The following is a 26,112-nucleotide window of genomic DNA, read 5'->3' as shown; positions in this document are numbered from 1 at the left end:
AGAATATTAGCTGAGACCCTCAAACCCCAATGTCAAACTCCAGTGACTGAGAGAGAACTACACAAAAGATCTTTTTCCTCCACTATGTTAGCCTAAATAATCTACATCTAAGGCATGCACTCTTTCCTTTTTCTCCAAGGCTAAACTTCAGGTTCACTCTTTGTAATCAATATGAAGAAGGCATGTTCCAAAATACGTAATCATTCAGTGCTGGAGGGAAAGAAGCCTAACATGCTCTCCACAAATTCCAGGTCTCCACAGGCCGACTCAGTAGTCTCAGATGTCTGCTCCCATGGGGAGAAAGATAAAATTGATAAAATTCAACATCCTTTCATGGGAAGACCTTAGCAAGCTGGGAGTTGAAGGAAGTATCATTAATGTAATAAACAGTGATTATTAAAAAAATCTATGCCCAATACCACATTTACTCACAAAAGGCTTAAAAGTCTTCCCTTTAAAAATCAAGAACAAGACAAGGATGCCCCATCATCACTTCTCTTTATCATTTTCCCAGAGATTTCACCCAGCTTAGTAATATAACAAAAATATATCAAGTATGTAAGATTTAGAAAAAAAAGATCATTAATTACAGAAAACATGACAATCTTAACATCTACATACAAATAATTAGAATTAATAAGAAAATTTAGGCTGGGTGTAGTGACTGTATTCCTAGCTGCTCAAGAGGCTAAGGTGGGAGAATCACTTGAGCCCAGCTTGAGTAGCATGGTGAGACTCATCTAAAGAAAAAACAAAGAGAGAATTTAGCAAAGTTGCTTGATATGAAGTACAAAAGAATCATTTGTATTTCCATTAATAACTGATAAGTGAAATACACACTTTGTAAGTAGATACTACTTAAAAAGTTTCTAAAAAATAAAACGAACTATTAAAGTTTTTCCACTTTTTTGAGATATTCATTTATTGCTATGAACTCCCTTCCTAGTACTACTTTTGCTATAATAATAACACATTTTGTTATTATTAGACCTAAAGGGAGAGAGAGACTGCAATACAGCAATAGTAGGGGACTTTCACACCCACTCTCAGTAATAGACCGATCATTCACACAGAAAATCAACAGGGAAACATCAGAGTTAATGCTATGAACTTCCTTTTCAGGAGGGAGTTTATTTATTTCCTTCTCAAGAAAGAAGTTTATTCTTAGGAAGGAAGTTTATCATAAGTAGTTGCTACTTATAACAATAACGAAAAGTAATTTTCTCAAAAATAAAATGAACCGTTGAAGTGTTTCTACTTTTTTGACATAAGCATATTTATTGCTATGAACCTCCTTCTTAGTACTGCTTTTGTTGTATCCCATAAATTTTAGTACGTTGTATTTCCATTTTCATTCACTTCAAGACATTTTATATGTCCTTCTTAATTTCTTCATTGACTCATTGGTTGTTCAGAAACATAGTGTTTAATTTCCACGTGTTTGTGAAGTTTCTGAAGTTCCTCTTGTTACTGACTTCTAGTTTTATTTCATAGTAGTCAGAAAAGATATTTGATATAACTTCTATTTTTTAAAAAATGTGTTTGGACTTGTTTTGTGGCCTAAGATATGGTCTATTTGGAGAATGTTTCATGTGCTGATGAAAATAATGTGTATTCTACAGCAGTTGGGTGAAATGTTATATAAATGTTAGTTAGGCCTATTAGATGTGTTGTGTAGTTTAACTCTGATGTTTCCTTGTTGATTTTCTGTCTGATCTGTCCATTACTGAGCGTGAGGTGTTAAAGTCCTCTACTTGTTGTAAGGGACTTTGCAATACAATACTATTGTACTGCAGTCTATCTCTCCATTTAGATCTATTAATATTTGCTAATATGCACCTCAGGGAACTACAAAAGCAAGAACAAACCAAACCCCAAATTAATGGAAATAAATAATAAAATCAGAGCAGACATAAATGAAATTGAGACTAAAAAAAAATGGGTCGACAAAATGAAAAGTTGGTTTTTTGAATAGATAAACAAAATTCACAAACTTTTGCCTAGAGTAAATAAGAAAAAAAGAGAAGACCCAACTAAATACTATCAGAAGCAAAAAAAAGAAACATAACAATTGAGACTGAAGAATTACAAAGAATCATTACAGACTATTATGACTATTATGCCAACAAACTGGAAAACCTAGAAGACATGGATAAATTCCTGGACACGTACAACCTACGAAGGTTGAAACATGAGGAAATCCAAAACCTCAATAAACCAATATTGAGTAATGAAACAGAAGCCATAAAAAAGTCTCCCATCAAAGAAAAGCCCAGGACCTGATGGCTTCACTGCTGAATTCCATCAAACATTTAAAGAAGAATTAATACCAACTTTACCCAAACATTTCAAAAAAAGTAAAGAAAAGAGAATACTTACAAACTCATTATTTGAGGCCAGCATTATCCTGATACCAAAACCAGATGAGGACACAGCAAAAAAAGAAAACTTACAGGCCAGTATTCCTGATGGACATAGATGTAAAAATTCTCAACAAAATACTAGCACAATAAATTTAACAACATATTAAAAAAATCATTCACCACGATTAAGTAGGATTCATCCCAAGGATGCAAGGATAGTTCCCCTTACTCAAATCAATAACCGTGATACATCACATTAACAGAACCAAGAACAAAAACTATATTACTTTAATAGATATTTAAAGGGCATTTGATAAAATTCAACATTCCTTTATGATTAAAAAAACCCTCATCAAACTGGGCATAGAAGGAACATACCTCTAAAACAATAAAGACCATATATGACAAAGCCACAGCTAATGTCATACTGAATGGGGAAAAATTAAAGGACTTTCCTTTACAATGTGAAAGAAAACAAGGATGACTATTTATACCACCTTTATTCAGTGCAGTACTGAAAGTCCTTGGTCAGAGCAATTAGGCAAAAGAAAGAAATAAAAACATCCAAATAGGAAAAGAAGAAGTCAAATTAGCCTTGTCTGCAGACTACATGATCTTATAATGAGAAAAACCTAAATACTCTACCAAAAAACTGTCAGCACTGACAAATGAATTCAGTAAAGCTGCAGGATACAAAAATCAACACTCAAAAATCAGTAACATTTATATACACCACCAGTGAACAATCTGAAAAAGAAATCATAAAAACAATCCTATTTATAACAGCTACAAAGAATATAAAATATGTAGGAATAAATTTAATCAAAGAAGTGAAAAGTCTATATAAGGAAAGCTATAAAACACTGATAAAAGAAATTGAAGAGGACACACACAAAAAATGAAAAGCTATTCCATGCTCATGGATTAGAAGAATTGTTATTATTAAGGTGACAATAGTACCCAAAGCAATTTATAGATTCAGTGCAATCCCTATTAGAGGACCAATGACATTCTTCACAGAAATAGAAAATAAAATCCTAAAATTTACAAGGAACTACTAAAGACCCTGAATAGCCAAAGAGCAAAGAACAAAGCTGGAGGCATCACACTCCCTGACTTTAAAATTTACTACAAAGCTATAGTAACAAAATCAGCATAATGACATAAAAAAGAACAGACATGTAGAACAATGGAACAGAAGAGAGAACGCAGATATAAATCCATGCATTTACAGCCAACTGAGCTTAGATAAAGGTGCCACGAACATACAATGGGGAAATCATAGTCTCTTCAATAAGTGGTGCTGGGAAAACTGGTGACTTCCCATATGCAGAAGTATGAAACTAGACTCTGTCTCTCACCATACACCAAAATCAAATCAAAATTGATTAAAAAATATAAGACCCAAAACTATGAAACTAATAGAAGAAAGCACTCGGGACATTGGTCTGGGCAAGGATTTTTTTGGGTAAGACTTCATAAGCACAAATAACAAAAAGGAAAAATAGAAAAATGGGATTATATCAAGCTAAAAAAATTCTTTACAGCAAAATAAACAATCAACAAAGTGGAGAGATAACCCACAGAATGGGAGAAAATATATACAAACTATCCATCTGACAAGGGATTAATAACCAGAATACATAAGGAACTCAAAAAACTCAATAGCAAAAAAACAAATAATGTAATTAAAAAATGGGCAAAAGATCTGAATAGACATTTCTCAAAAGAAGACATACAAATGATTGACAAATATATGACAAAATGCTCAACATCATGTATCATCAGAGACATGCAAATCAGGACTACAACGTGATATTATCTCACCCTAGTTAAATCGGCTTTTATAAAAAAGACAGGCAATAACAAATGCTGGTGAGAATGTGGAGAAAGGGGAACCTTCATACACTGTTGGTGAGGATGTAAATTAGTGCAGCCACTATGGAGGATGGCTTGGAGGTTCTTCAAAAAATGAAAAATAGAACTACCATATGATATAACAGTTCCACTACTGGATAGATATCTAAAAAAGTCAATATATCAAGAAGATATCTGCACTCTTATGTTCACTCCTATGTTTATTGCAGCACTGTTCACTTAGCTAAAATATGGAATCAACCTGAAGTGCCCATCAATGGGTGAATAAATTAAGAAAATATGGTACCTGTACACAATGGAATATTATTCAACCATAATAAAGAATGAAGTCCTGTCATTTACTGTAACATGGATGGAAGTAGAGGTCATTATAGTAAGTGAAATAAGCCAAGCATAGGAAGACAAATATCGCATGTTCTCATTTATATGTGGGAGCTAAAAGGTGGATTTCATGAAAATAGAGAGGAGACTACTGGCTACCAGAGGCTTAAGGGATGAAGAGAAGTTGATTAATGGGTTCGAATAAAAGATTTGATAAAATAAATAAGACAGTGTTAGATAGATCAGCAGGGTGACTTTAGTTTACAATAATCTATTGTATATTTCAACATAGCTAGAAGAGAAGAATTGGAATGGTAATGGCATAAAGAAAAGACAAGTATTTAAGGTGATGGATATCCCAAGTACACTGATTTGATCTTTACAAAATACATGAATGTATTAAATTATCACAGGTATCCACAAACTATGTATGTCTATTATTCATCTATTAAAAATGAAAAGATGGAAAATAACAAAAAATGTACAAGAACTTTATGGAGAAAAATTCAAATACTGAAACACATTAAAGAAAATCTAAATACAGTCATATACTACAAACTGCATATACCGTGGTGGTCCCGTAAGATTATCATGGAGCTGAAAATTTCCTATCACATAGTGACATCTTAGCTATCCCAACATCATAGTACAGTTACTCTATTTTTAAAGATAAATTTAGTGTAGCCTAAGTGTACAGTGTTTATAAAGCCTACAGTAGTGCACAGTGAGTTCTAGGCCTTCATATTCACTCATCACTCGCTCACTGATTCGCCCAGAGCAATTTCCAGTCCTGCAGGTTCCATTCATGGTAAGTACCTTATTATACAGGTGTACCATTTTTTTTGTCTTTTATACTGTGTTTTACTGTACCTTTTCTATGTTTATATATGTTTAGATACACAAATAGTTACTACTGTGTTACAATTGCCAACAAGAATTCAGTACAGTCACATGCTGTACAAATTTGTAGCCTAGGAGCAACTGGCTATACCATACAGCTAGGTGCAAGTAGGCTATACCATCTAGGTTTGTGTAAGTGTACTCTATGATGTTCGAACAAAAATGAAATCACCTAACAATGCATTTTTCAGAACATATTCCCATTGTAAAGCAACCCATGACTGCCTCTTCTGTGTTCATACAGACAGGAAGGCTCAATATTGTTGGAATGTCAGCTCTGTCCAAATTCACTGCAGTTCTAATAAAAAATCTCAACAGGTGTATGTGTGCGTCGCAAATGCACAACTTGGCTAGTTGATTCTTACAAGTTATGTGGACAAGCAAAGAGCTGAAAACAGTCAATACTTCAGAAGAAAAAGAACACAGAAGGGAGGCTCACCCTACCTGCTACCAAAGTTTAATATTTGGCTGGAATAATTGAGATAGTTGATAATGGCAGGAAAGACAAACAGTACAGAACAGAACTCAGAAGCAGACTCATGCATACATGGGAACTTGATAATTGACAGATAGTACTGTGTATTGGGGGGAGAAAGGGCAGACAATTTTGTAACACTATTGAGGCAATTGGTTATCCATGTTGAAAAAATTAATTTGGATCTATACTCAGATCATACACAAAAATCAATTGCAAATGCCTTGAAGATTTAAATGTGATAGGAAAAACTTTTAAGAATTTAGAAGAAATTATAAGAGAATGTCTTTATAACTGTTTCTTAAGAAGATTTCTTAAACAACAAAAAAAGCCATAAAAGGTGAAAGAAAAAATGATAAATTCAATTACATTAAATTAAGAACTACTGTTCATAAAAAGAACCTAAAGTGAAAAGATAAGCCACAAATTGGAAGATGATAGTTACAGCAATGTAAATGGAAAAGACTAGTATCCAGAATATACAGCATTCCTATTGAAAGAAAAATAGAAACCTCCCACTTGAAAAACAATGGGCAAAAGATATTCACAAGCATTACATGGAGAAAAAAATATGAATGGACAAAGAGAAGAAGCACATATTCATTGGTAATCAAATTGAAAACACAACAATTTGGCAATGGTTCAACTGTTGGCAAGGATGTGCTCTCTCTTACACCAATGAACAAGTGTAAATGGGTAAAATCACTTTGGAAATCCATTTAGGATTGTCTAATAAACATAAGTGTTTTTTACTCCTAAGTATAATTCCCTAAAGACTTTTGTACAGGTGCCAAACATTTTTACAACAGCAGGAAACTGCAAATACCAACTGCTCCACTGACAGAAGAACAGATAAATAAATTTTGGCACACTCATACATTGACATTCTATACAGCAGTAAAAAGGAATAAACTACAGTGATAGTCATTAGCATGCATTACACTCACAAATATAATACATTTTTTTAAAAAACTGAAAAAATGTAAAGAACATGACTCCATTTGTACAAAACTCAAAACAATGCAACATTAAACAATATATTGTTTAGGGATACAGCTGTTTCTGGTATAATGTAATATATGTATGTGTGTATTTATTTTGCTTTTATTATGATTTTTGACACACAATTATACATTCTATGGGGTACTGTGTGATATTTCAATACACGTATAAAATGTGTAATGATCAAATCAGGGTAATTAGCATATCCATCACCTCAATACTTTATCATTTCTTTGTGGTGGGAGCTTTCAAAATCTGCTCTTCAGCCAGGTGCGGTGGCTCATGCCTGTAATCCCAGCACTTTGGGAGGCCAAGGTGGGTGGATCACCTGAGGTCAGGAGTTTCAGACCAGCCTGACCAACATGATGAAACCCCATCTCTACTAAATACAAAAAATTCGCCAGGTGTGTTGGTTCATGCCTGTAATCACAGCTACTTTGGAGGCTGAAGCAGGAGAATTGCTTGAACTCGGGAGGCAGAGGTTGCAGTGAGCCAAGATTGCGCCATTGCACTCCAGCCTGGGCAACGAGAGCAAAACTCTGTCTCAAAAAAACAAACAAACAAAAAACAAAAAACTGCTCTTCTAGCTATTTGAAAATATACAATAAATTGTTGTTAGTTATAGTCATGGATAGTCCTGTAGAGCACTTGAACTTGCTCTTCCTATCTAGTAATTTTGTATACCTTAACCACTTGACCAACTTCTGGTTATCACCTCCCACCCCCGCATGCTTCCTACCCTCTAGTAACCACTATTCTACTTTTTACTTCTATGAAATCAGCCTTTTCTTCCTGATAATATATGTACTTTTTTAAACCCTCATATTCTGCAAACCTAAGGATTAAAAGTAACAGTTTATGGACTATTTTTATACAGAAAAACAGAAAAAAAATTTCTCTATAATTTTGTGACCAGAATTTAATAAAACAATAAAAATCCTAATAAAACATTGGGAAAATTGTAAGACAAATTACATTCTTAATCAATAAATACTACTTTCTCCATTTACATTAAATAAATACCACTGTGAATACAATAATTCAGCTTATAGAAAAAAGGAAGATAATTTGTTAGGAGAAGGTTTAAGGAAGGGTTGAAGAAGCTACCTTAGGATAAAATGCCCAAAGATCAGGAAGAACTATGTGATAAGCACTTCTCAGATTGAATAGGAAGCCAAAGCGACCCAAGAGGAAGAACTTGCAGTGGATGAGTTCCATGTCAGAAATTCACAGCTTGCTGCATTCAGCTGTGTTAGTGTACTCTGCAGGCAGCTGCAGTTCCTTGGTGGTCACAGATCATTTATGTATCGGGAAAGATGTTGTATAAGCAATGTGACTTTCATACATATTGACACAATTCCCTTATTTACTTATTGTTTATGAACTAATGTGCATTACAGCAACACAAGTAGTAGCATAATGAACTGAATATGTAAATGTCATAAAACTATAAAAAGAGGGAATGTGAAATACAAATTTGGGAATGATTACTTCTTTGGAGGAAAGAGCGCGAAAGATTTGATTAGGAATACAAAGAGGTTTCAAAGAACTAATTTTCTTAAGCTGAATTTGGGAATAGAGGTGTCCATTTTATATTATTCTTTATTCCCCATATATATATATCCTCTCATATATATATAACATATTACCTCTAGTATGAATGACAATTTTATAATAAAAAGTCAGACAAAATTTTTTTGAGTAATTTCATAGTAAAATGTTAGGAAAATATAAAATGAACAATCAAAAAATGAAGTTAGCTATGTAATTCACTCAGAAACTAGTAGTTGTTTTATCTGTCTGAAAAACAACATTTCTTAACTGTAAAATATATGAACGATGTAGAAAAGTAGAAAGAAGAAACAAAAAGAAACAAAAAATAAAAAATCCCTCAAAAAGTTCATCACCAGGAGACCTTATTTCAGTGATTATATATGCACATACATATATAATTTTTACAGAAATGGGATCATATTATACATTCTGGTCTGCAACTTTTTATTCAAAAATATACATTTATTATCATAAATACATAATAATATTTAATGACTCCTAGTGATTCACAGTACGCATGAGTCAAAATTTACATAGCCAATCATCTACTCTTGGGTGTTTAGGATATTTCTGAAGTTTTTACTACTACAAATAACATTGCAATTACTTATTTTCAAGTACTTATTTAATATTTGTCTGATTATCTCCTCAGCATTTCTTCTGAGAGGTAGGAATTCTGTGTCATAAATCCTGTTCTCTGAGTTGGCTACAGATAATTTGCTCTTTATTATGACTTGCTTTTTTTTCTAATCTTTTTTTAATAGAAGGAATGCTAATTGATGTCTTGTTTCAGTATTTTATCTTCTGAGGCTAATTATTCCTTCTATGATAGATTATGCCCTAAAGAAAAAGGCATGAGTCAGAAAGCTTTGCAGAGCTCTGAGGAGTCCGAGTGATGAGACATTTTTTAAAAGATCTGAAAAAACGCTTCAGGGAAGGCCCAAATCAAAGGCTTAAATGATTAGACTGAGGACTAGCAGTTGAAACAGTCAGTGAAGAATAAAAATAGATGAGGGACCGATAGGTGGACTTTATAGGTGAGGAATGAAAGGGGATCAATGAAGGAAGCTAAAGCTGGCAGACAGATGATCAAAGTGATGACAGCAGAAAGAAAAGCTGAAGAAGGAATGGGGCACTCTGCAAAGACATCTTGAAGCCTGAAAGAAGGGGAGGCGATGTGATAAGTTTAGGAGATCGATCTGAATCAACAGCATAAGGCAGTTGGGAAGTGGCCTGCTCCTGACACTGGATCAAATGAAACACCTTGGGTCAAAAGAGAAGAAAAACAAATGAAAACCCAAATTAAGAAAAAAAGAGTTATTAAAGAAACTGAGGAGACAGAACTTCGTGTCTACAGAAATGCTTATTTGGTTATGGGGGAAATTATAAATATAAAATGGGAACACTGGTAAATATGAACATTGGTCAAAGGTCTTGTAATGTTTTAAAAAGCATAGAATTTTCTTCACAATGTGAGTGAGGGTTAAGAAAGATAGCTACTAAACTCTAGAGGAAAAAATAAGGGCTGCTGGGGTTCACAAAACTAGCAGAGGGAAGCGGAAAGGACATTTAGTTAGTTAGCTTGTTTTGATCAAACAAGTTATGAATTTCCCACTGAAGCCACACAAGGATACACAGCACCAGACAAAAGCTCAGTTTTGTGCCAATATTTCCAGGCCAAATGGTTAGCTCCCAAGTTCAACCCACCAGGTTAGTGGGCAAAAAATTGACCAAGGAGTTAGCATAAAAACACCAACAGAGGAAATGCCCAAGATGGAAGTCCAAAGAGATGTTGGTCAAAGGGTACGCACTTTCAGCTATAAGATGAATAAATTCTGGAGCTGTAATGTACAGCATCTTGGTTGTAGTTAATAATACTGTATTGTACACTTGAAATTGGCAAAGAGAGTAGATCTTTAATGTTGTGACCACATATACAAAAAAAGGTAACTGAGGTGAAGTGATAGATATGTTAACTAACTTGATTGTAGTAATCATTTCACAATATTTACATATGTCAAATCATCACATTATACACCTTAAACATATACAATTTTATCTGTCAATTATACCTCAGTAAAACTGGGGGTAGCAAAGGGGACAACATGCAGACATTTTTTCAATTAAAAAAATAACCACCATCCTGGGCAACCTGGTGAAATCCCATCACTACAAAACATACAAAAATTAGCTGGGCTTGGTGGGGCATGCCTGTAGTCCCAGCTACTTGGGAGGCTGAGGTGGGAGGATCACCTGAGCCTGGGGAGGTCAAGGCTGCAGTGAGCTGTGATTTCACCACTGCACTCCAGCCTGGATGACAGAGTGAGACCCTGCCTCAAAAACAAAACAAAAGAAAAACAAACCCCAAAAACCAAAACCAAAAAGTTAAAAAAAGGTAAATGTCAACTAAAAATTAATTATTACATAGTAAAAAAGATAAAAGAAGAAATGAAAATTAGTCTTAATTTCAGCACCTTACTTCAACTCACAGCTTTTCACATTTTTAAATATATGCTACATATTCATGTCCTAGTTTGATATCATTTCCCTTTGAGTTTATTTTGTAGTACCTATTTGTTAAAAAATGATTTAATCTGAAATCCTATGGTATGTTATTTAGCATACCATATGTTGTATATGTTATTTACCATACTATATGTTTATGTTATTTATCATACCATACCATGTGTTTATATCATAAACACACTTCTATGTCACTACATAGTCTTTTCCCACATGATTTATAATTACTACTTGGTATTTAATTGATTATGTATCATGTTTTATTTAGCCAATTATCTTCTATTGGACATAGAACCTGTTTCAAATTTTTCATATTATGAATATGGCCGTCCTGAATTTCCTTAGGGTAAAATCTTTGAACATATTAACGATTATTTCCTTAGCATAAAGTCAGGCATGGGAATTGTTAGATTAAAGGATAAGAATATTTTAAAAAGCTTTTTATATGTAGTGCTAAATTGCCCTCCAGAAAGAGTGTATTCATTTATACTCCCACAGCAGGGTATGAGACAGCTATTGAAAAACTCATTACATTTTTAAAAGGTGAGTTAAAAGATCCCATAAACTACATTTTTGACTATGGGCTTTGGAATGATATGAACTGATTTTGAATCTAGTGTGTTCCACTTACTGGCCATGAGACCTCAGACAAATTAATCTGACTAAACTTCAGTCTCCCCATGTAAACTGGGATAATAACTACCTAAAATTTTTGATAGGTAAACTAAGCAATGTATAAAATCTTTAGCATAATGCCTAACGCATTGTCAACACTAAATAAATAGTAAATGATATTCCTCAGGATAATTTTTTCCCCTAGTATTCCAGTATGACAACTACCAAGAATAGCACGTGGAATGAGGCACAAAGAGAAGAAATTCAGATTACAGAGCACACCAAAGGAAAGCAACAAGAACACCACAAAGCTGGTTCATAAATATGGGTCAGAAAAAACCCGTTTGAACAAAAAATTAATTCAATCTGAAATTATGCAATAGTGGTGGTGTCAGTGTAGCAGTGTAGCTACATGAGCCTGTAACACAAACACAACCAGCACTTTTGTACTAAACGGATGGGGAGGAAATGAAAGCACCACAGGAAATCTCACCCTTTTGCTGGGAGGCCCAGCTGCTCTGTAGCCCTGTTACAAGGAAATAATGACAAGTTGTGGGAAAATTACAAAATGGAGATTACAAGCTCTGGGATGTGTAAGCTGAGTGTTGAGTGCTGTCATAGTGGGTTGATAACACTGCCCAACTAATAATAGAAGTAATAACCTCAGGAAGACGGAGAAGGGAGGGATGGAGGGAAGTGAAGAAAGAGATGGAGGAGGAAAAAGGAGAAGGAGGAGGAGCAGGAAGTAGGGGGAGGAGGAGGAGGAAAGAGTAAGAAGAAGAAAGGAGGAGGAAGAGGAAGGGAGGGGGCAGGGAAGAATATAATCAAAGTGTACGGACCAAATGAATGTGTTGGCCATGCTGGCCCCAGCAGATCTCACTGCAGAAAGTAGCTCCATAGATGTATAAGCTGCCAATGGGTAGGCAAGGACTCTTGAAATATACTTGGATGATAACATGGGTGTTGGGTGAAACTGGGAAGTACAATAATGAAAATGGAATTTGAATAAACATGGAAGGAGGGAAGGGAGTTCTGGAAACCCTCAAGAGAGCCAAGAGAGCCAAGGGTTATAAGACATGGCTAGTACCTCTCTGCCAAGTAGAGGAAAAGTTCCTTCTCATAACATTCATGAGAAAAGTTCCTTCTCATAAAAAAACTTCCCTCTCATGACATTGTGGAACCACAAGGCAAACACTAACAAACCACACACAGGGAAGGAGATTAGGAAGGGTGAAACCTGGCCTATTTTTTTGCCTTCTTGTTAGTGTGGTTTGATTTCACCAAGATAGGAAGGGACAAGTGGTGAGTGGGGGGACAGGAAAGAAGAAGAGTAGAAAGTGGGAGGGGAGGTGAAGGAGGCAATCAGTTCTCACCATGGTTGTTCCAAGGGGAACACAGAGATGCATGAGACGGGCCCTGTTTTCAAGGAGCTCTAAATCTAGTTAGGAAGACAAAAATCCCTTGGTGTAAAAAAACAAATGCATATATGATAAATGGCCAACTAGGAACAACAGATGCAGCTAAGTGTGGGCTGTGCAAGTAAATTTGGGGACACTTCATGTTATAGAAGGCCTAGATTGGTACCTGAATAGGTGATAAGGAGATAGGGGTTTCCAAGCTGGGGACTCTGCAGGAATTAAGTAGTGGAGGCAGGAATGAGAAGGCAGGTAGACTGGAGAGCAGGGGATGTGTACCACCATGTGAAATGGGCAGGACAGTGAAATGAAAAGAGCTTAGGTTTTGGGGCCAAGATGACTAGTTTCTACCACCTACAAACCCTCAGGCCTAGGACTTCAGTCTTCTCATCACTTAAATGAGGGTTATCGGGAGGGTTTTTATCCCTTCCCGGATAAAAAGGATAAAGTATAAAAACCCTTCCAATAACCCTCCTTTCAGGGTTGTCGGAAGGATAAAAAAATAAAGGAACTGTAGTAACTGTGTTACTTTACTGTGACTAGATTTGGCAGATATAATCAATGTTAATCCTTTCCATAGTTTTACCTTTCTTGCAGAATCTCCAAGATTCTCTTTATGAATTAATAACAATCTTACACATTTGAAAAGACTAATTTTGAAGTCAGAGCTGACTAGAGAGCAGGTATATGTATTTTGAACTAATCTCTTGGCCAAGAAACTTTCCACTTTTAACTGTGTTACTGGCACATGGTAAGTACTCAGAAACTGATAAATAATTGTATTACATTACTATTCCTAGAAATAAAAGCACACCATAGACATGAGAGGATAGGGCCGGGGCACGGTGGCTCATGCCTGTAATCCCAGCACTTTGGGAGGCCAAGACAGGTGCATCACTTGAGGTCAGGTGTTTGAGACCAGCCTGGCCAACACAGTGAAATCCTGTCTCTATCAAAAGTACAAAAATCAGCTGGGCATGGTGGTGCATGCCTGTAATCTCAGCTACTTGGGAGGCTGAGGCAGGAGAATTGCTTGAACCCAGGAGGTGGAGGTTGCAGTGAGCTGAGATTGCCCCACTGCACTATAGACTGGGTGACAGAGTGAGTGAGACTCTGTAAAAAACAAACAAATAAGCAAACAGAAATGAGAGAATAGGAGAATGATAATATGAAAAAAAAAATCAAAGATTTTCAGAAATGAAAAGGTTCAAACAAAAAGGTACAATGTGAGGGGTGATGAAAATTAAAGGAGTGGATTAGAGTGGGGCTACCTGCTCCCCTCTCCAAAAGTTAAAAACTTTCCAAACTTCAAGTTGTAACTTTAAATTTTAACTTGACTGAGCATATTGATAGTAAGAAGTTCACTTCTTCAGAAAGCTAAATAAGCTATGTGTGTTCATTTTTGCTGGTGGACAGGAGTTCCATGAAATCTCTGTAAGCTGGAGAGGCAGCTGGATCGTGAGAAGAGCAGAGAGAAGAGATGTCCATGGATTAGCCTCACCATCATTGCTTGGGAGCTTGCAGGAACTACATACGTTTGGCCCCCACTCCAGACCCACTTAATCAGATTTTCTAGGGGATGGACATCCTGCAATCTATGTGTTAAGAATATTCCCCACCTTAAAGTTTGAGAGCCCTGGGATGGAGGATTTGGGAAAGTTTCTTGGCCAAGAGATTAGTTCAAAATACATATACCTGCCCTCTAGTTAGCTTTGACTTCAAAATTAGTCTTTTCAAATGTGTAAGATTGTTATTAATTCATAAAGAAAATCGTGGAGATTCTGCAAGAAAGGTAAAACTATGGAAAAGGATTAACATTGATTATATCTGCCAAATCCAGTCACAGTAAATGGAATAAAGTAGATTTGTGTCAGTTCATTGATGTTTTGCTGCTAACTAAGTTACATAAAACCTTTAGGTGTTTAGAGCTTTGAGGATTTTGGAAGTGTAGACCTGTATGAACCCATTTAAGCCACATAACAGCCTTATATGTTAGATACTCTTATCGTCCCCATTGTACAGATGAAAAAAGTAGGGCCTGGAGAGGTTCCAAAGTTACAGGGCTAACACATGACAGAGCCAGAATTTGAATCCAGGTGGTAAGACTCAAAATCCCTGCTTTCAGCTGCTAGCCTATGCTGCTTCCTATCCATCACACTATATTTAACTATTCCCTTATTATTGGACTCAGGCTTTTTCTTGTGTTTCAGTTTCAAATACTCATTGTGAAGAACATAATTGGGCATAAATCTTTAACCATATTTCTGATAATTTCTTAATGATACAGTTCTCAAAGTGGAAATTCTTTGGTCAAAGGCTGTGAACAGTTTTAAGGTAATTGTTTTCCAGGTAATTTGTTATGACAGTTTCCGTTGTGCCCCACTCCGCTAGCATTATCTTCAGCATCTTAATGTTCCTGATAAGGAAATTGGTATATCATTGTAAAAATGCTTCCCTTATTCAAGAAGAGTTAAAATATTTGTATGTTTCGCCATCCATGTGATTGTCTTCATTTGAAAACCATTACATCCTTTGACTACGTTTTTGAAACCACGGTCTTAATATTCTTCTTGTTAAATTCTATGAACTCTTTATATTTACAAATTTGAACCTTTTGGCATATTTGTTGCAAAATTTTTTGAGTTTATTTTCATTTTAATGTAATTATAACTTTTTATACACAAGTATTTTAAATGTTGGCCAGGCATGGTGGCTCATGCCTGTAATCCCAGCACTTCGGGAGGCTGAGGCAGGTGGATCACCTGAGGTCAGGAGTTCATGACCAGCCTGGGCAACATGGTAAAACTCCATCTCTACTAAAAATACAAAAATTAACCAGACACGGTGGTGTGTGCCTGTAATCCCATCTACTTGGGAGGCTGATGCAGGAGAATTGCTTGAACCCAGGAGGCGGAGGTTGCAGTGAGCTAAGATCACACCGTCGCACTCCAGCCAGGGTGACAGAGTGAGGCTCCATCTCAAAAAAACGAAACAAAACAAAACAAAAAAACCAAAAAAACTCCAAGTGTTTTAAATGTTTATGTAATGAAATCTACCAATATTTTCCTTCATGATTCTCTGCTACTTTCATACTTAGAAAGAACTTCCTCATTCTTACAAAATATCCACTGCTCCCCTCTCCAAAAAATAAAAACATTGCAAACTTCAAGTTGTAACTTTAAGTTTTAACTTGACCGAGTGTATTTACAGTAAGAAGCTAATTTCTTCAGAAAGCTAAATAAGCTATGTGTGTTCATTTTTGCTGGTGGACATCCTTTGAGTTCTGTGAAATCTGTAGAGGGTGGAGAGGCAGCCGAATCTTGAGAAGAGCAGACAGCTAGGAGTAAGTAGAATCAGCAACGTTAACCAGGTCTTTTATTTATAGTTGTGCTTTCTTTGGCAAGCCAACCTTTCAGTACCCTGTTTTCCTAATTTGTGAAATGGAGATAATACCTTCCCTGCCCAGCTGCCTTATTTATCTCCTGACATGTTCTGGGAATCAAACGAATTAACATTAAGAGGGTGCTTTGTCAATTGCTGACTGTTATAGCAGTCTACATATTGAGATTTGTTCATTCACTAAGTCACTCATTCATTTGTTCATTCATTCATTCATTCAGCTCCTCCAATGTACCAGGCACTATGATGGATTGTGGAGTTTCAGTGTTGAATAAGACACGCTGTCTACGCTTGAAGAGCTTGAACAAAGAGGCAAGTAGTGTTAATAACTCCAGTTTACAGATAAGGAAAATGGGGCATAGAGAGGTTGAACAACCTGCCCAAGGTCACAAAGCTAGTGAGCTATCAAACTGGGATACAAGCTCAGGTAGTCTAATTCCTGGCCCCAGGCTATTACCACTGTAGTGTACTGCCTCTCAAAAGATGAGGATGAATGGAAATTGGTTGATAATTGCAGGGAGTATAAATTATACTTGTACTATTTTCATTTTTAAGAGTGTGGGGCAGGCGTGGTGATTCACGCCTGTAATCCCAGCACTTTGGGAAGCTGAGGCGGGTGGATCACGAGGTCAGGAGATCAAGACCATCCTGGCGAACATGGTGAAACCCCGTCTCTACTGAAAATACAAAAAAAAAATTAGCCGGGTGTGGTGGCGGGCGCCTGTAGTCCAAGCTTCTGGGGAGGTTGAGGAAGGAGAATGGCATTAACCTCGGAGGCGGCAGAGCTTGCAGTGAGTGGAGATTGCGCCACTGCACTCCAGCCTGGGTGACAGAGCGAGACTCCGTCTCACAAAAAAAAAAAAAAAAAAAAAAAAAAAAGTGTGAAAAGAGGTCACCTAACCTCCTCACTACCTTTCCCCGAATCTCTTGATCGACAAGCACTTAGCACATAAAGGCTCTAATGGGCAGGGGCTTGGGGCATAGGGATGAGTAGACCCAGATCTTGACCCAAAGGAGCGCATGATTGGATGGACTGGAAGCCTGAAGCTGTGGTAGAGAGCCTCAGCCTCAGTGTCCCCCTCCAAGCTCCCCATCAGCTGTTTAAGATCAGCTTGCACTCTCCACCCCACTTCTCTTCCTACCCAGTCTCTCCCACAAGGGCTACCAGACTGGAGATCTGGGCACCACAGCTGCTGTCTCTGAGTACACAGTGCCAGCTCAACATCTGACATGCATTTGGGGCCCAACTGGTGAACAAAACTAAACTAAAAGCTTATGTCAAATTATAGACTATTTAGAAAAAGTATATGAAAGATATAGTTCTTTCAACCGTCAACTTCTGTTAAGAGGAGAAAAGTAAAGCTTCATTCCTAAGGACAAACAATTATCGAGGGGTACAACTACAATTTCTTTGAACCTGCTTCTTTGTACCTACATGAAAAACAAAAGATAAACAAAAAATATGCTTAATAGGAACTCTACCAACAGAAAATATGGGAGGAAGAAGTCAAATTACTCAATTTCTCTATTTGTTAGTAATTTTACTTGCATGTGTGTGACAGATTTGTTGAAGGAAGAATGGCTAAAATTAGTTTCCTCTCTGCAGGTATCATATTACCTTTGCCCCCATCATCACTGATAAGCATTCACCGAGGGTGGAGGAAAACAGGTTTCCACCCTGGTTTCCAGGAGAAAAAAATCAATCATAGATGAAAAACTCATTAAAACAAATTAATTCAGGTTACTTAACCCAAGAAATCTGCACGCTTCCTGTTTTTTCAACGTGAGGAAAGACCCTGGGGATTAACTGAGCCAAAGGATATGAGCTAGTTAAGCACCCACCATACGCCACACATTGTATTTAGCACATTTAACTCATTTAAATGTCACAAGACAGATCTCAAAGGAATGTCCACCACTAAAAACTGAGGCTCAGCTGGGTTAATGTCATGCTGAAGGTCAGAGATAGAAAGCCCACTTTCCACCAAACTAGACTGTCCATGGCAGAGGCAGACCTTGTTTTCCTCATTTCATACTGGACCATCTCACTCATTTGGCTCTGCCTAATTATAATGTTCATTTCTGTGGCTTCGAGTAATAATACAGTTGTTTGAGCAACTGAATCCAAAAGCACACCCTTAATCAGCACTTCCACCTTTGGTGGAAACAGTAATAAAGCTCTCAAAAGCTTTTCAACAAACACTATCACACATGTCTGTATTGTTTCCTGCCTTATGAATGGATACTGTGGTTACCAAGACTGCATTGCATTATGAAATAGGAACTACCTGAATCCTCTAATTCTCATGGACTTTAATAAAGTCCATGTGGGCACCTCAATTAGTGCTTATTGTATATGAGAAGACATGAGAAAAAGGAGAAAAAAGTGAATCAGGCTGGTGTCAGGCAAAAATTGAACCAACAGTACCAGGCATGAGTGAGGGTTACATGTGTCACTTCAAGGCAGTGACAAATAGGTGAAGTCTAATGTCTATCCCCTTTGAACTGAAAGTCTCCCAGAAATAGAGAGAGAGAAAGAGAGAGAGAGAAGATGGATATTATATTTGGTATGGATTAACTGATCCTATTTTATGTTCAGACACAGAAATGGTCAAGGGCTCTTCTGAATCAGAGAGAGCATTTTTTGGTACCAATCATGAAGTTCTCTGTATACAAGCACTTCCCAGATTCCTGATCCCCAGTCCTGGTTGATACTCACTTCTTTTTTTCTATCCCAAGATCACTTGATTGACAGAATCAAAGGATAACAGACCAGAATCTCAGGCTTCACCTCCTCAAATCCTCTCCCTCACTGACCACATCTAATGAATAACTTAGTTCTGTACTGGAGTCTACTTTGGCGATATCTCAAGCATTTAGCTCGTTTTCTTCTTGGTTACTGCCATGACCACGGTGGTTCAGGCCATCATTACCATTATCTAAATGGTTATAATGTCTTTAAGTGGTTACTTTGTTCCAAATGACCCCCCTTCAACCCAGCATCCATATGCAGCCAGAGTGATTGCAAAAATGCTCAGGACTCATTCCTCTATGTAAAACCCTCCAGCAGCTTCCTTTGCCCTAGAATAAATAATGAATAGCCAACAATTCCTGAGTACATAATCTGTGCATATCTTATCTGAATCTTTGCAGCAATCCTATGAGGGAAGTACTACCTTCATTATCATTAATTACTGTGGCTAAATTACTTAAATACGGTGGCTAAATTACTTAACTGAGATCCCACAGATAGAAAGTGGCAGAACCACGACTCAAACCTTTGTTTCTGTGACCCCATTGTGCATACTTTAGCCACCTTGCTAGCCTCCCTACCTCTTGGCTCCGTATGCTTCAGCTCCTTTGAACCACTTGCAGGTCCTAGAACTTGACATGATGTTTCATGCCTCTGGTTCAGTTGTTGTTGGTTGCTTGTTTTTGCACATGAATCTCTCTCCCATTATACTTTCTTCTTTTGTCTACCTGGTGTAACTCCTCATCTTTCAAGATTCAACTCAAGCATTACCTCCTCCAAGAACCTTTCCCTGACCCTTCCTCTTTTGGTAGAATTGACCACTCCCTTCCCTTATACATCAACATACCCTGATTATGCTTTCATTGTAATGAACACAATACTACCTGCACATGGATGAGCATGACTCCTTCTCTTAGACTTCTATGAACTCCTTAAATGTTGGGACTCTGTCCTAGTAATCAATTTTAATTATAGTATCTAGCACAGTTCTGGGCACATAAAAGGTTTACTGTAAACACTGTTGAATGAATAAAAATATTTGTTTGAATGTTAAATATGTTGCTTGGTTACAGCACCCCAGGAATTACCTTGTGAGATTTACATTTACAGCATCAGTGCAATTGGTGATTTTTTTTCTTTACTGAAGAGCTGTATGTGAATCTTTGAAAAGGATCACGAAGCTTTAGAATAATCGAAAAATTCTGGCATCCTCCCAATTAGAACAGTGGCTAGGGATGGAGGGAAGATATTTCAGTCCACCTGCCACACCTATTTTCACCTGTTAAAAAATCTATTTAGTGATAACATTGAACAGTCAGTGTATAAACCATATTTGGTATCAGGGTTATATATATTTACCTTATTAATGGGAATATGGATGATTCACAATTGAACTGCAATACATACATTTTGTTGTACACAGTATAATAAACGGATAAGAATAATGTTAATCGAAACATTTAATTATAAAGCAAGAATACAGCAATGATAAACCATGACCAACTAAAGACAATGCAACTGATACTCTGATACTGTGATAAAGAAGCATTCTTTCCCAAAGTGCCAAAAATGCCAAGTTGGCATATGTGCTCATGTAGTACAGCAAATGTCACATGGCAGTCAGTCTTCTTAATGACTAGCAGCCAAACACTATTCTTAATGGATACATCCTGGTCCTATGTCAACAACAAATATATCCTCAATCTTCCTCTCCATCTTTGAATCTTGGCTCAAGGGAGATCTCCTTGAGAAAGCCTTCCCTGGTCTCACAGTTCAGTTTGTATAAACCCTCAAAGAACTTTGTTTCTTTCCTTTAGACAGTTTATCTTAGTTTGTAATAACATATAGTCAATATTTTTCTAACAGCTGCCACCTCAAAGCATCTGTAAGCTCCAGGAGAGCAGGGACCTCACCTGGTTTTATATACCTTTTAGTTCCCAGTGACTGGTACATAGCCAGGCACTCTATAAACATTTTGAATGATGAATGATGAACAATTTTGTTTACTTCTTACTCATTGCCCTGTTACCTTAAGAATTATATGCGACTCTTCACCAGTCTCAAACTTGTAGTCAACTTCTTCCTCTTCATTATGCACCTACCCTATCACAAGGATCAGTCATTATTTTCTCATCCTCTCCTCCCCACTATCTCCCACCAAAAAGTCTTAGAAGCGGCAGCTTCTAATCAGCCTGAACTTTCTGACATGGTTGGGATCCAGTTCAAGGTTATGCAATATGAAAAGATAAACAAAATAAAGGAAAAATGTGGAGACTGGAGTACCTATTAGGTGATTTTAAACAATGGACACAGCTCCTAAAGAACCCGCTAATTCAGTAAAAAAATTTTTTTAATTAATTTAGTTTCAACCACTCTGTTTTATCATAGAGACAAAAACTGGTTGATTTGCTGATTGTTTTCACTTACTATGTTTTGGCCTAACATAGAAGTCTTGAAACAGAGCTGACTGTACTGATTGTTGGCAGGAAGTAACCCGCATGTGTGGTCTCTTAGCAAATTATATGGGGACTGTTCCTAAATGACAGGGCTCTGTGCTTGAGGAGTCTTCTGTACTCAAGGGTTTTGGCCTGCTTCTTCCTTCCTACTTCCCCTCCAACTTCCCCTACATCTTCCCCTCCCACCTTGTCCACCACAAAGCTTTGTCCCTCAACCCCTTCATGGAACACCTCCCAGGCAGGTATAAAGCACCCGGTGTCCCAGGTTCCTACAGAGGAAAAAATCCTAGGCATGCCAGTTAGGGGATCCTGGAATGGAGACGGGAAAAGCAACAGCAAGGTGTGACTGATGAAGTTCTGTTTTAAGGAATAGGAACTACTGTGGTGTTAAGTTCTGGAAATCCAGAGCATTTCAGAAAACAGCCTGCATTATTTCCTCTCAATAACAGACTACCTAAACTGCACTTGGAAGATCCAGTTTAAGGGGAAAGATAGGTGTGTTTAGAACTTGTCATGGACTGTTCCCCAATGTGCCTTTTCTTCAGATCTCTGGGATAGTTGAAGCAAGTAAATGAAATGTCTTCTCGTTAGTGGGCTCCCTACCCTGAGGAACACCTTGTGAAAAACATTTGAGGACAAGATAGGCGTTGCGAGAAGGAACACTGGAGATTAAAGGATGTGGGCAGTGGTGGTGACATCATTTTCTGGATAAAGAATCAAAAGACGGCGACAGAACATGTAGAGTGTGAAAGGCTATGAGTATAGAAAAGAGATAGCAATAGACACATGCTAGTGCAGGCAGTGCCTCTAGAAGATAAATGTTTGTATTATTTGACTTAAAAAATAAATATATGCATGTTATCTATTGAAAGCTATAATGTTAAAATAATGATAAGACTCCATCAGTCTGGTATGCTTTTTCTCCCCAGGAAATACATACGGAGGCTGGTGATCAGGCCCCGGGAACTGACAGTCTAATTTGATGCCACTGAAGCAAAGTCCCCAAGGAATTCTGGCGGCTTGGACCAGGAATTCTGCAGGGACACTGACGGCCCCTGGGGCCAGAGCTGACGCTGTGGCCCTCCCCTCCATATTCATACACTCTGTGAAGCTACCTGTCCCCTTGTTAACACATGGAAAGCCAGTCCTTTCTGACTACATCACAGGCAGAAGCAAGGCTGAGGCACAAGAAACTACCGACAGCAGGCGTTTTGGTGTGAACTCCCGTTCATTGGCGTAGGTGACCCGCTGCCCCTTCTAGGGGACACTGAACAGTCCAGTTCTGAGCCGGGGAAAGCCTTGATCCTATAATGTGGTCCCTACTTTCCCCCACGTTCACGCCCAATGCTCCCAGGCTGGAGCTGCTCCGGCGTGTGCCCCTCGTTCGGCCCCGAGCCCTTGGCCCCCAGACCCCGCCACGGCCCCTCCCCCACTGGGGGCGCTTTCCGCCCGCCCTCCTCGGGTTCCCTGGTCCTACCAGCGCCTTGGCCAGGGCTCCCTCGCACAGAGGCAGCTCCAGCCCCTCGGCCGTGGGTCTTCACGAGGCTGGGCTTGTGTCTGATCTCAGGACGGCGCGCGGACCCTGCTCCCTATGCCAAGGTCACGGTCTCGGAGAGGCGCGCATGGCTCACTGCACTCCCTGCGCCCGCCTTCGGGACCGGCCGCAGCAGCCCCCGCAGACCCTCTGGGCAGCCGCGGCGGCCCCGGCCCCGGAGCTCCGCCCCTCTCGTGCTCCCCGCCCGCTTGCCCCCTCGGGGTCCCGGACTGCTGAGCCCAGCTCCCCTTGGAGCCCACTCGCGAGCTGCCCTCTAACCCCCACCCCAGTTAGTCCCCGTTCCCTCACCGTCTCCTTAGCCCGCAGATAGCTTAGCTGACTCTTCAGGGTCGCTGAGGGCGCGTCTTCCGTTCCCCGAGGGCCACACGCCGGCTCGGGTCCCCAGCAGATGGTGAGCCCCGCGCTCAGGTCCTCTCCTGCCCTCTTCCGTGCCGAGCCAGGGGTTCCCGGCTCTCAAATCCTGTTCCTGCTGCCTGCTGTCGGGGAGGTCCTCTTCCCGGACCCCTACTCCTTGGCGATGGAAAGAGACTTAGAGGGCTTACGACGCCACCGACGTTCTCTGTGCCGAGGGTGGCACAATTTTTTTTTTTTCTGATATAAGGCCAGAGATTCACAATAAAATAAATACAAATCGCGTGCCCAGACTCTTACTTATTGTGCAAGACTCAGGTCAAGCGTTACCTCGGCGCTGACAAACAGCTCCCTGCTTCCACTCTCCTGCGCGAAAGGGCGCGCGATCCTCCCTGGCTGCAGCCAGGCGCCTGTTGCTCTTGGTCTACTCTACCCGACTCCACAGCTCGCTGCTTGGAGGCCCCGACCTGGCCTTGCTTATCCTTGTCCCTAGCCCCTGGCAAGGTGCCTGCCACCCATCACAGCACTAGAATATTTTATGAATAAGTGGAAAATTAATTTCTTTTGTAGAAAACCATTTGCGTGTGTGTGTGTGTGTGTTTGGCTTTTTACCCTCAAATAAAGCATACTCCTTTGGGTGGGCAATTTGCTAGTCTCTATAAAGAAACACCAAAAATATCCCCTTTAATGCAGTATTCCATGCTTGGGGAAATTTCCAGAACAAAATAACATTCATGCGGAGATGTTTTTTAGCAGGATCATTTACTACAGAAAAAAAATTTAAAAACCACAAAAAGTAAACAGAGCCAAACTGTCAACAGTAGGAAACTGGTTGAGTAAATTAGGGTGACTTAATGGGATATTATACAACCGTTAAAATGATAAACATCAAGACAGAAGTGCTTCAAATTCTTTTTAGAATAAGGAGGGAGTATGTATTTATTTATAAAGAAAAAAAGGGAAACATGAAGTAACATGATAAAATGTTTGCAAATTATTGTTAAGCAAAAAGCAGAAAATTGGGTCATTTACCCATGTTTAATAACTTCAAATAAAAAAGCAGATTTCTTCTCTGCAAAACGGCCATAACATCTACCTCAAGGGGTCCTTGGAGTGTTCAATGAAATAGTCAAGGAAAGTGCCTAGTATAGAATGGATACTCAACAAAGTTTCCATTTCTTTTCTTCAATGGAACACAGACTCAAATCCAGCATGTCAAACACATCCTCATTATGGCCCAATTCTACCCATTTGGCTTCCTTTCCCTCAAATACAGCGTAGGAGAAGGAGCTGAGCAAATGCCAAAGAACCAGGGAAGGAGGAAAATCTAGTAAATAGGAATAAACGTGAAGTCCTCCCTCAGGCCGAAACACCTAGCAATACAAGTTGGTAATGGGGGATGTGGCTCAGTAGTGCTGTACATCAAAATACCTTAGATTTTATTTTAGTTGGCTACAAGCACAACCTTGTGAACACCCAAAGGCTGAATGAGTTCAGTTCAAAACCTGAATGAGGCTGCAATCTTAGGCTGAACTCATCCTCTTCAATGGTCAGGTTACACCTGGGCATAATGTCCAAATCTGGGCACTATCTTTAAGAAAGCATTACTCTGAAGATCTATTATTGCTTCCATTGTAAAGATGAAGAAACTATGCATACAGTTTCCAGTATTTAGGGTTGGGCTGCTAGGAGTTGGCAGAGCCAAGAGCTGAACCAAATCAGCTTGACTTACAGTCCTGGTGCTTGATCACTTTACCAGTGTGTCCCAGTGTGTACATCTTCCAGTAGAGATTGGAAGCATGGTATTGGGTGGTACACAGACAATAAAATTAGATAACAGTGGATCACAAGGTGAAAAAAGATATGCCCTTCTCACTTCTTTTGTTCCTATGGATTATGTCAAGGAAGGAGTATCATTTTTGTGGTATTTGTCTTTGCACCCCTGTATAATACTTGGTAATGTCCTGTTTTAACAAAGAGAGAGCTTGCCTCTCGCTCAGAACCTTTGCTAGGCAACAACTCCTAAGTAGAATTTAATATCATCACTTTCTCTTCCATCCCCTTATGCAGTTAGGTTCCAATTGACATAGTTTTCCACTTACAAAGTGATGTGGTTTCCATTTAAGGTAAATTTTCTTATGTGAGAAAAATGAGCAACTTGAATGAAAGATATAAAAGAACTAATAGGACCAGTGATATTTAAATTTCATACTCTATTATGACCAGTGGATAGAAGGAATGACAGGCAGGTTTCTGTCCACAGTGAATTAGGGCTGCCTGGGAAGATGCTGAAGGACTGCCTTGGGAGCTCAAACACTATGGCTAGAAGCTTTAAAGTTCCTGCCAACCAGGAGAATCTGGGATTCTTGACAGCAGGGCTTCCCAGGAATCTGACCTCTAGAAACACAGATTTTAGTGTAAGTTACATTCACTGCTTTTGGACAGCTCCCAAAGAAGAGTTCCAAGTAAGCTGAGAACAATAGCAGCACCTCTGTGATCATGTATAATTAACAGAGCACTAGTGAGAGGTGACAACGTGCTAGCAGCCCTCAC

The 26,112-nt window shown here is 38.6% G+C and overlaps 1 protein-coding gene across 2 annotated transcripts in view; it reads right to left on the bottom strand.

The window, feature by feature from the left end:
- CASR (calcium sensing receptor) overlaps positions 1 to 23,975 on the bottom strand; it is a 99,378-nt gene extending 75,403 nt beyond the window's left edge. Inside the window, exon 1 of one of the 2 annotated variants that reach the window (XM_025376251.1) lies at positions 23,860 to 23,975. The gene's annotated coding sequence lies outside the window, so the exon portion shown is untranslated. Of the gene's footprint in view, positions 1 to 23,130; positions 23,328 to 23,859 lie in introns of those variants that run through there. The other variant, XM_025376250.1, reaches the window with a different exon arrangement.
- Between the last annotated feature and the right edge of the window lie 2,137 nt (positions 23,976 to 26,112).

Source organism: Theropithecus gelada, chromosome 2 (assembly GCF_003255815.1).
Source record: "Theropithecus gelada isolate Dixy chromosome 2, Tgel_1.0, whole genome shotgun sequence".
Lineage (NCBI taxonomy): Eukaryota > Metazoa > Chordata > Mammalia > Primates > Cercopithecidae > Theropithecus > Theropithecus gelada.
This window is presented reverse-complemented; position numbering and strand designations above follow the sequence as displayed.